The sequence below is a fragment of the Apodemus sylvaticus genome, chromosome 12, assembly GCF_947179515.1.
Source record: "Apodemus sylvaticus chromosome 12, mApoSyl1.1, whole genome shotgun sequence".
Classification (NCBI taxonomy): Eukaryota; Metazoa; Chordata; class Mammalia; order Rodentia; family Muridae; genus Apodemus; species Apodemus sylvaticus.
Window position 1 is genome coordinate 50,363,891 of NC_067483.1, and position 11,764 is coordinate 50,375,654.

The window sequence follows — 11,764 nt, forward strand, 5'->3', positions numbered from 1 at the left end:
ATTTGAAGTATCAGTGGGAAACTGGGCTGCGCAGACATGATGTGCTTGGTTACTCACTGTCTAAAAAGTTGTTGTCTTCACATCAAATGCTGGGGCTAGGTCCATGAGGCAAGAAGGCAGGAGTTAAAACAGGAACCTGAATAGAAAGCATGGAATCAAAAGTAAAAAAAAAAACAAAAAATGAGAACACAAATCAACTAAAGTTGGTACACATGAGAATGGGCAGAAATAAGTGCACACACATCTCTCACCATGTCCAACTCAAAGAAGCATGCCTTCCGGAGCTGGTTTCCATTCCCATGCAAGCAAATACACCACTGGAAAGGCTAAAGGAGAACCCAGAGATGTTACTGGTCATAGAACGGAATCTTGTGGCACTAAGGCCAACAAGGAGATGAGAAACTCCGTTACCAAAGCACCTGCCCCAGCCCTTGGAAAGCCAAAATGGGCATGGCTTCACATCTGCCTCCCTAACTCTAGCATAAAAGGGTGGAGGGAATTCTAAGAAAGGAAGCCCAGCAGGGCCAAATTAGAAAAGTATGGTTCTCTTCTGTGAGTTTGAGGACCGACCTTTCTGAAAGCCAGAGCTTATCCTTCCAGCAGCACCCTTCCCCCAGTGTTCCCTGCAACAGTTGACTGAAGCCATTGAACAAGGGGCCTTACAAGGTCCCTTGCTGTCACAACAGCACCCTCTGTAGCCATTTGTATCACAGTCACTCCCTCTGATTCTGTTAAACCTCCCAACTCACTCATTTCTCCACCATGCCCACTTGTTAAAATAAGACCACCCACAGCTAAATCCACCTCAGTTCCTACAGCTGCAAGGCAGGAGCACACCTGAAATCACTACATGCTGTTTTCTGGCCTTAATCTAAAGTTCACAGTCCCACTAAGTTCACTCAACTCAAGGGATTTGTGAGACAGAATTGTACTGTTTCTCAGATTTGTTTCATACTCACGATCCCCCTGCCTCAGTTTCCCAAGTGTTGGCAGATTGAGTGTCAGAACACACAGTCTCAAGTAAATTTTTAGTAATCTCCAGAAGCCCTCATTTATTTCCCTAGTTCATTCTAGAAGATTCCTGGGTGTGCCATCACCCACTTTACCATTTCATGTTTTCTACTGAAATTTCAAACACATGTTCCCCACTTTCATGCTTAGCTTTATGATGGTGCTACCTAATTACATCAGTGGCAGGTCCATCTCTGTATAACAAAGCATGAAAACAAGGAGCTTAAAGCAAATAAAAACAACAATGGAAACTACTTTATTCTAACCACCACTGTGTGACTTGATACATTGGGCTTACATTGTCCTCAGATGGGCTGGTTCACCGATGTGTAAGAGTTTCACCTGAGGCTGTCAGATAGCCACAGAGCTCTTCTACGTAATATACACCAGGATGCACAGCAACAGTGGAAGATCCAGGGCCTTTTGGAGCCTAGGATGAGAACTCATCTCTTATACTGTGTTATACGGGTAGGACACTTAAAAGGACTTATGGAAATAGACTCAGTTGCTTATGGAGAGGACAATTTATGACTACATTTACAAATTAACCCAAGGTTTGATTAACCATAAACGAGCCTGTTGGACATCAGTGGGAAGATTAGCGCTTGGGCCTGGGAGGGTTCGATGCCCCAGTACAGGGGGATGCCAGGGCAGGAAGGGGGAGTGGGTGGGAGCAGGTGGGTGGGTGGGGGGCACCCTTTTAGAGGCAGGGGGAAAAGGGATTGGATAGGGGTTTCTGGAGGGAAGACCTGGAATGGGGATAACATTCGAAATGTAAATAAAGAAAATATCCAATAAAAGAAAAAATAGAAAATTAAAAAAATTAAAATTAAAAAAAGTAAAAGAGCCAATGTATCATCCATAGTAAGAGAAAAGAACCAAAAAACAAAGACGATATTTTCACTAGTAATCTTATGCAAATATGGCTCATAATTAGTTGTCCAATATTCGTGATACAGTTTTAACCATCATATTGTATACTATAGCTTTTCTGAGGAAGGATGTCAGTATTCTGCAATTCATAGGCCAAATGCAGAATGTAAAGACAGCTTTTATAAATAATTAAAAAAATCATTTTTTTAATTGGAAGGCTGTTCATTCACTTAGGTATTTTCCTTGGCTATTTCCAGTAGAGCAGTGGTGTATGTTATACCACAAATTATGTGATTAACAAAGTCTAAAGTATTTCATGCCTGGCCTTATTAAAAAGAAAAAGAAAAAGGTTCCAACCAGTTCACCAGTAAGTGACATTTTTAAGTCTAACACCAACAGACACACTGTCCATTATTCAAATCCTAAAAGACAGTGCAAAAGAACTGAGTCCACAGAGCCACGGCTTATGGTTGCTGCTGTCTGCGTTGGAAAGCCTTGCTCTCGCAGGCATTGCTCATTCCTATACATGACATAGTTCCCATAGCAGAACAAACTCCCCTTTGCAGAGAACACAGTGTAAAAACAGCACTAGGAACTAAGGGATGTAGAAGACCTCTTTGTCCTTCAATATAAAACTAGTTAACAATATTGAAGAGAGTGAAAACCTGAACACAGTTCTTAGGCATTATTGTAATCAGAGGCATGATTCAAAAAGTTAAAAGATGACCCAGAGGCTGTACTTTTAGCAAGTACTCCAATAAGGTTGCATAGTGAGTTCATATTATATTTATGTACAATCTTGCTTTGAGAAACTCTGAACTAAATGGGCTAAGAAATAAAAAAGTAAATAGGCTTTAGTTAACCATGACTTTTCTTTCTTTACTTTCTAGAGAAAAAATTTCTCTATTCTCTATATTTTGATATGTTAGAAAAATATCCAATAGTAATATACTCATTATTATATATTAGTAATATATCATTCCTCAATTTTTATTTAGGATTTAATTTTAAAAAGCCATCATTAAGCGTTTTAGATTCAATTCTTTAAAATCACATTATTTAATTTCTGTTTCATAAATCCTTCCTGGGAAAATACGAGCAAATATCTCTTTACTATACACAGGGTTCCAAGGACAGGCCAAAGCATTAATTGCAACCAAATCCAGTGTAGTGAACCATGAGTTTATTGAGCTAATTTATGGAGTGTGCATAGTTATGGATGTGTATGTAGACACCACCACCACCAGTCATACAACTAGAAAGTCTTGGCTACAATGGATGCTACCTAGCACACGGGTGTATACATGAGGTTCTTTCTTCAGTTACTCCTCCACTCTCCATATAGTCTTGTACCCTAGAAGGCCAAGAGGCCGTGTGAAGCTGGGGCTGAAGCATACATATTTAGCAAAAATGCACAGAGGAGAGTGACTTAAATTGCAGATGAAAGTCCACTGATCCTCCCTACCCCTTTCTTCTATTCAGGAATGTCAACAGGCCTGACTCTGGGAGCCTTTTGTAAGAAGACATGGCTGCTCAAAGGACTATGTAATGAATGTGTAATGTTTGTTATTCTTAGAGGACAGCCATCCTTGTACTTTTTCTGACAATATTAATTGTATTTTTTCTTTAAGATTTTTTTTTTGTGTATGTGTGTGTGTGTGTACATGTGTGATGATGTGCGTGATGATCCCTGCAAAGGCCAAAAGAGGATATCAGATCTCCTGGAGCTGGAGTTTGAGGTGTTTGCGATTTGCCCAGCAAGGGTGCTGGGAACCAAAATGTGATCCTTTAAAAGAGCAGCAAGTACTAAGCTCAACTCCAAATGGATCAAGGACCTCCACATAAAACCCGACACACTGAAACTAATAGAAAAGAAACTGGGGAAGACCCTTGAGGACATGGGCACAGAGGAAAAGTTCCTGAACAGAACACCAATAGCTTATGCTCTAAGATCAAGAATTGACAAATGGGACCTCATAAAATTGCAAAGTTTCTGTAAGGCAAAGGACACTGTCAAAAGGACAAAACGTCAACCAACAGATTGGGAAGGGATCTTCACCAACCCTAAATCTGACAGAGGGCCAATATCTAATATATACAAAGAACTCAAGAAGGTAGAACCCAGAGAACCAAATAACCCTATTAAAAAGTGGGGTACAGAGCTAAACAAAGAATTTTCACATAAAGAACTTCGGATGGCTGAGAAGCACCTTAAGAAATGTTCAACATCATTAATCATTAGGGAAATGCAAATCAAAACAACCCTAAGATTTCAACCTCACACCAGTCAGAATGGCCAAGGTCAAAAAATCAGGAGACAGCAGGTGTTGTCAAGGATGTGGAGAAAGAGGAACACTCCTCCACTGCTGGTGGGATTACAAGATGGTGCAACCACTTTGGAAATCAGTCTGGCGGTTCCTCAGAAATCTGGGCATGACACTACCGGAGGACCCTGCTATACCTCTCCTGGGCATATACCCAGAGGATTTCCCCCGAATGCAATAAGGACACATGTTCCACTATGTTCATAGCAGCCTTATTTGTAGTAGCCAGAAGCTAGAAAGAACCCAGGTGTCCCTCAAAGGAGGAATGGATACAAAAAATGTGGTATATTTACACAATGGAGTACTATTCAGCCATTAGAAACAATGAATTCATGAAATTTTTAGACAAATGGATGGAGCTGGAGAACATCATCCTAAGTGAGGTAACCCAGTCTCAAAAAATCAATCATGGTATGCACTCACTGATAAGTGGATATTAACCTAGAACCTTAGAATACCCAAGACACAATCCACTTATCAAATGATGTCCAAGAAGAAGGAAGGAGTGGCCCCTGTTTCTGAAAATGCTCAGTGCAGCAATGTAGGGGAATACCAGGACAGGGAAGTGGGAAGAGGTAGATGGGGAAACAGGGGGAGGAAAGTGGGCTTATAGGACTTTCGGGGAAGGGTGATCCAGGAAAGGGGAAATCATTTGAAATGTAAATAAAGAATATATCGAATAAAAAAATGAAAGAAAAAAGAAAAAGAAAGAGCAGCGAGTGCTCTTCCCTGCTTCATCCCCAGTCCCATCATCATTTAAAATCATTAACATATTGAACATTATTGATGTCCTGGAAAACCCATTTTTTTTCTTTTTTTTTTATTCGATATAATTTATTTACATTTCAAATGATTTCCCCTTTTCTAGCCCCCCCCCCCACTCCCCGAAAGTCCCGTAAGCCCCCTTCTCTTCCCCTGTCCTCCCTCCCACCCCTTCCCAGTTCCCCGTTCTGGTTTTGCCAAATACTGTTTCACTGAGTCTTTCCAGAACCAGGGACCACTCCTGCTTTCTTCTTGTATCTCATTTGATGTGTGGATTATGTTTTGGGTATTCCAGTTTTCTAGGTTAATAACCACTTATTAGTGAGTGCATACCATGATTCACCTTTTGAGTCTGGGTTACCTCACTTAGTATGATGTTCTCTAGCTCCATCCATTTGCCTAAGAATTTCATGAATTCATTGTTTCTAATGGCTGAATAGTACTCCATTGTGTAGATATACCACATTTTTTGTATCCACTCTTCTGTTGAGGGATACCTGGGTTCTTTCCAGCATCTGGCAATTATAAATAGGGCTGCTATGAACATAGTAGAGCATGTATCCTTATTACATGGTGGGGAATCCTCTGGGTATATGCCCAGGAGTGGTATAGCAGGATCTTCTGGAAGTGAGGTGCCCAGTTTTCGGAGGAACCGCCAGACTGCTTTCCAGAGTGGTTGTACCAATTTGCAACCCCACCAGCAGTGGAGGAGTGTTCCTCTTTCTCCGCACCCTCTCCAACACCTGCTGTCTCCTGAATTTTTAATCTTAGCCATTCTGACTGGTGTAAGATGAAATCTTAGGGTTGTTTTGATTTGCATTTCCCTAATGACTAATGAAGTTGAGCATTTTTTAAGATGCTTCTCCGCCATCCGAAGTTCTTCAGGTGAGAATTCTTTGTTTAACTCTGTACCCCATTTTTTAATAGGGTTGTTCGGTTTTCTGGAGTCTAACTTCTTGAGTTCTTTATATATATTGGATATTAGCCCTCTATCTGATGTAGGATTGGTGAAGATCTTTTCCCAATTTGTTGGTTGCCGATCTGTCCTCTTGATGGTATCCTTTGCCTTACAGAAACTCTGTAACCTTATGAGGTCCCATTTGTCAATTCTTGCTCTTAGAGCATACGCTATTGGTGTTCTGTTCAGAAACTTTCTCCCTGTACCCATGTCCTCAAGGGTCTTCCCCAGTTTCTTTTCTATTAGCTTCAGAGTGTCTGGCTTTATGTGGAGGTCCTTGATCCATTTGGATTTGAGCTTAGTACAAGGAGACAAGGATGGATCAATTTGCATTCTTCTGCATGCTGACCTCCAGTTGACCCAGCACCATTTGTTGAAAAGGCTATCTTTTTTCCATTGGATGTTTTCAGCCTCTTTGTCGAGGATCAAGTGGCCATAGGTGTGTGGGTTCATTTCTGGATCTTCAATCCTGTTCCATTGATCCTCCTGCCTGTCACTGTACCAATACCATGCAGTTTTTAACACTATTGCTCTGTAGTATTGCTTGAGGTCAGGGATACTGATTCCCCCAGATTTTCTTTTGTTGCTGAGAATAGTTTTAGCTATCCTGGGTTTTTTGTTGTTCCAGATGAATTTGATAATTGCTCTTTCTAACTCTGTGAAGAATTGAGTTGGGATTTTGATGGGTATTGCATTGAATCTGTATAGTGCTTTAGGCAAAATGGCCATTTTAACTATATTGATTCTACCGATCCATGAGCATGGGAGGTTTTCCCATTTTTTGAGGTCTTCTTCCATTTCCTTCTTCAGAGTCTTGAAGTTCTTGTCATACAGATCTTTCGCATGTTTGGTAAGAGTCACCCCAAGATACTTTATACTGTTTGTGGCTATTGTGAAGGGGGTCATTTCCCTAATTTCTTTCTCAGCCTGCTTATCCTTTGAGTATAGGAAGGCCACTGATTTGCTTGAGTTGATTTTGTAGCCTGCCACTTTGCTGAAGTTGTTTATCAGCTGTAGGAGCTCTCTAGTGGAGTTCTTTGGGTCACTTAGGTAGACGATCATGTCGTCTGCAAATAATGATAGTTTGACTTCCTCCTTTCCAATTTGTATCCCTTTGACCTCCTTATGTTGTCGAATTGCCCGAGCTAGTACCTCAAGTACAATATTGAAAAGATAAGGAGAAAGGGGGCAGCCTTGTCTGGTCCCTGATTTCAGTGGGATTGCTTCAAGTTTCTCTCCGTTTAGTTTGATGCTGGCTACCGGTTTGCTGTATATTGCTTTTACTATGTTTAGGTATGGGCCTTGAATTCCTGTTCTCTCCAAGACTTTAAGCATGAAAGGATGCTGAATTTTGTCAAATGCTTTTTCAGCATCCAATGAAATGACCATGTGGTTTTGTTCTTTGAGTTTGTTTATGTAGTGGATTGTGTTGATGGATTTCCGTATATTGAGCCAACCCTGCATTCCCGGGATAAAGCCTACTTGATCATGGTGGATGATCGTTTTGATGTGTTCTTGGATTCGGTTGGCAAGAATTTTATTGAGTATTTTTGCATCGATGTTCATAAGGGAAATTGGTCTGAAGTTCTCTTTCTTTGTTGGATCTTTGTGTGGCTTTGGTATCAGCGTAATTGTGGCTTCGTAGAAGGAATTGGGTAGTGTTCCTTCTGTTTCTATTTTGTGGAATAGTTTGAAGAGTATTGGTGTTAACTCTTCTTTGAAGGTCTGGTAGAATTCTGCACTGAAACCATCTGGTCCTGTGCTTTTTTTGGTTGGAAGACTTTCTATGACTCCTTCTATTTCTTTAGGCTTTATGGGACTATTTAGATGGTCTAGTTGGTCCTGATTTAATTTTGGTATTTGGTATCTGTCAAGGAAATTGTCCATTTCCTCCAGATTCTCCAGTTGTGTTGAGTACAGGCTCTTGTAGTAGGATCTGATGATTTTTTGGATTTCCTCAGTTTCCGTTGTTATGTCTCCCTTTTCATTTCTAAGTTTGTTAATTTGGATACTTTCTCTGTGCCCTTTGGTCAGTCTGGCTAAGGGTTTATCTATCTTGTTGATTTTCTCAAAGAACCAGCTCCTGGTTTTGTTGATTTTTTGTATGGTTCTCTTTGTTTCTACTTGATTGATTTCGGCCCTGAGTTTGATGATTTCCTGCCTTCTACTCCTCCTGGGTGAAATAGCTTCTTTTTGTTCCAGGGCTTTCAGGTGTGTCATTAAGTTGGTAATGTATGCTCTCTCCATTTTCTTTTTGGAGGCACTCAGGGCTATGAGTGGAAAACCCATTTCTAATTCTTACTCTCTCCCTAGGCTCTCCACAGAACATTATATGCTGAAGTTTCTCATAAGCAAATGTTAAGAATCTTGATATCAATACATATGTTCACCTTATATAGTGTTTAATAGTTTTATATATGTATGTGTGTATAAGGTTGATTCAAATTTACAAAAACAATTCAGTGCTGCAGAAGGTTAAATGAAATTAAAAGTCGAATATGGCAAGCCCAGTATGTGTGTGCACTCATACAAAGGCAGCAGGACCATGGAAATGGGATGGGTTAGGGTAACTATTCTTTTCTATATTTCCAAAGTTCCAATCTGTGATTTTTTTTCTATTTAGATTCATACAACGAAGTCTTTAAAATCAATTTCAAGTGTTCACAAGTAATGCTTGGGTAATAAAAATGGATACAAATCAATCAAAAAATATTGTATCCACCTTTACTAGCGACCTATACAAAAGCCAGAAAGAAGAGTATAATTGACATGAACGGAGGAAATACTGTTTTTCCCTGTTAAATGAATGAACACATTTAGGGTTACATTTCACTATCATTCCAATTTGATGTGACTCTATCATTTGGATGTTGCTAGTGTATTATAATGACAACTTGGGCTGTCAGCTCACTGGTGAGTAACTAAGAGGCCATACTGAATGTTTTCTATTATCAAAAATAATGTTAAAAAAGAAGTATGTAGAAGTAAAGAATTTCCTACAGTCCATTCGAAAGCACAGATTCACAAGGACCAGAAGAGTTGCTTGTTTTCCAGTCTTTGCACTTACATAGCACCTTAAAGATCACTTCAATCTCATGAAAAGAAGAAGCATTGAACTGTCCCTAGATGAACCCAATCAACCTGAACTCAGAAGAAGCACAGGGAAGACCGTGTCCCAGATATTTAATAGAAAATATTAAATTTCATTGTTTTTTTTTTTTGCATTGCTTCCGTGGAGTGCTCTGGCCCACTGCATTAAAGCATCCTCTGTCATAAAGAGATGTCACACCTGCAACAGGCAGCAGAACATGAGTACTGGTCGTCCACTTGCTTTCTCCTTTTTATCTCTTCTGAGACTGCACCACCAGTAAGAATAGGTTCCCACTCAAGTTAAACCTCTCAAAAGCACTCTTGCTGACACACTCAAAGGTATGAGTCCTGTCCTATTCTAAAGCCTATCAAGTTGTCAATTAAGATTAATCATCACCTAAGCCCAAGGCCTCACTTTGTATAGTTGGTTGTTGTCTACTTGTGTACTCACATGCACAGATGCCACAAAAAAAAAAAAAAAAAAACCTAGTGATTTCCAGGAAAGGCAACAATGAGCTATGTACACATCAAGAAGAAAGTGGACAGAAGGCCCCAAGAAGAGGGACATAGATTTCCAGCAAAATGTCCCTGAATACATGTACAAGCAATGGCAGAAGTAAGTAATGGCACTCTCAAAGTCTTTGCACGCATTATTTCCTGTAATTTCACCAACACAAACTCTGGTTGGGGAAAGCATTGTATTAAATCGTTAGAAAAATATAGAAGCAGGATTTAGGAGCAAATCTGATTTCTATCTCGAGTCCTTTGTTTTGATTCAAATAAGTGCAGTGGAGCATTCCTAATCCAAAACTGCCAAACAAAACTTCAAGCCCTGACCTGACTCCCCAGGTAGGAAACATATGCTATGGGGTTCTGTTTTTTTGTACAAAATAATTTGTTTAAATATTGGACAGAATTACTCATAGTGATTAAGAAGTCATAAGAAAATTTCATTTTAGAAAGTAAGCCTCATTCCAAAATATGCGAAATTCATCTTTGTAAAAAGTATGAAATTCTACTTATCATTTATGATAAGAGATCATCAGCCAAAGACAGTGACTCCTACTTCTCAAAGATCTTAGTCATTTAGCACTCTAAAATCTTTGCCAGCTTTCCAATACCTTCTTCTAACCCTTCCTTATTTCTTCCCTCCTTCCTCTTCCTCTCTCATTTTACAGTGTTCCTTATTTAATCCTGCTGGGCAGTGATCCTCCTGCCCTGGTTCGGTGAGTGCTGGGATGGCAGGCAAGGGTCATCACATCGGAATTTCTGAACTGTTCCTGTGAGATGCCTTCATAAGCTCTTTGGTGCTTAACAAATGAATCTTGTTTTCCTTTCCTCCTTGTCCATAATTCCTCCTCAGTGAAGTTTCCGTTTTGCAGCTAAAGTGGAATCCTAGGCTGAGAAACATAACATGCTCTCACTGAAAACTGAGTAATGAGAGTTGACATTCGCATGTGATCTTAATACATTTTAACATATAGCTCCTAAGCACGTCAGTCCGGCTGGTAGTGGAGACAGCTATGGTCTGAAGCTGGAGAAGCATCATGCGCGTTTCCCTGACTAAGAGGTTTCCTAAGCCCTAGGACTTACAATAAAATCAAACTGTCCCCAGAAGACCAAGTTCACCGCAACTGTATGGATGTTTTCCTTAAACTGCTGTGGCATTGAAACACAGAGCTCCCTTTCCTCTGGCAGCAGCCTTCAGGTGAGCCACGATGGGTGCATACAAATACATCCAGGAGCTATGGAGAAAGAAGCAGTCCGATGTGGTGCGCTTTCTTCTGCAATACCGCCAGCTCTCTGCCCTGTACAGGACTTCCTGCCCCACCCGGCCTGATAAAGCAAGGAAGACTGGAATACAAGGCTAAGCAAGGTTATGTCGTTTACAGGATTCGTGTCTGCCGTGGTGCTCGCAAACACCTGGTTCCTACGGGTGCAACTTACAGCAAGCCTGTCCACCATGGTGTTAACCAGCTGAAATTTGCCGGAAGCCTTCAGTCTGATTGTGAGGAGAGAGCTGGGCGCCATTGAGGGGCTTTGAGAGTCCTGAATTCCGACTGGGTTGTTGAAGATCCCACACATAAATGGTTTGAGGTTATACTCATTGATCCATTCCAAAGCTATCAGAAGAAATCCTGACACCCAGTGGATCACCAAAGCAGCCCACAAGCACAGAGAGATGCATGGGTTGACATCTGCTTGCCGAAAGAGCCTTGGCCTCAGAAAGGGCCACAAGTTCTTGCCCTGCAGCCTGCAGCCCTCCAGTTCCACCATTACCAGTAATACACATTATATTTGTAAAGATGAAAAAAGAAACAAATAAACAAACAAATATAGAGCTTTTCTGAGTTGATTAGGCCAAAAGAGCCCCACATCTTTGAATAGGACATTTAGAAGTAGGTTTTCTTTGCTCTTCTGCCCTTGTAATAATATAAAGAATAGTATTCCTCACCTCTGGAAGATCTGATGATAAAGCAAGCATATTCAATAAATCTGACTATGCCTCAGCTTTAGACTTACCAGCTTTTAGAGCTATAAGAAATGGTATTCTTTTTTTTTTTTTAATTAGATATATTCTTTATTTACATTTCAAATGTTGTCCCCTTTCCTGGTTCCCCTCCACCCTCCAGGAAAATCCCATAAGCCATCTCCTCTCCCCCTGTTCCCAATCAACCCTCTCCCGCTTCCCTGTCCTGGTATTCCTCTACACTGCAGCATCAAGACTTTCCAGGACCAGGGGCCT

At 40.6% G+C, this 11,764-nt stretch overlaps 1 pseudogene; it reads left to right on the forward strand.

The window, feature by feature from the left end:
* Positions 1-10,736: 10,736 nt before the first annotated feature.
* On the forward strand, positions 10,737-11,344 carry LOC127697045 (60S ribosomal protein L15-like; annotated as a pseudogene).
* Positions 11,345-11,764: the final 420 nt, after the last annotated feature.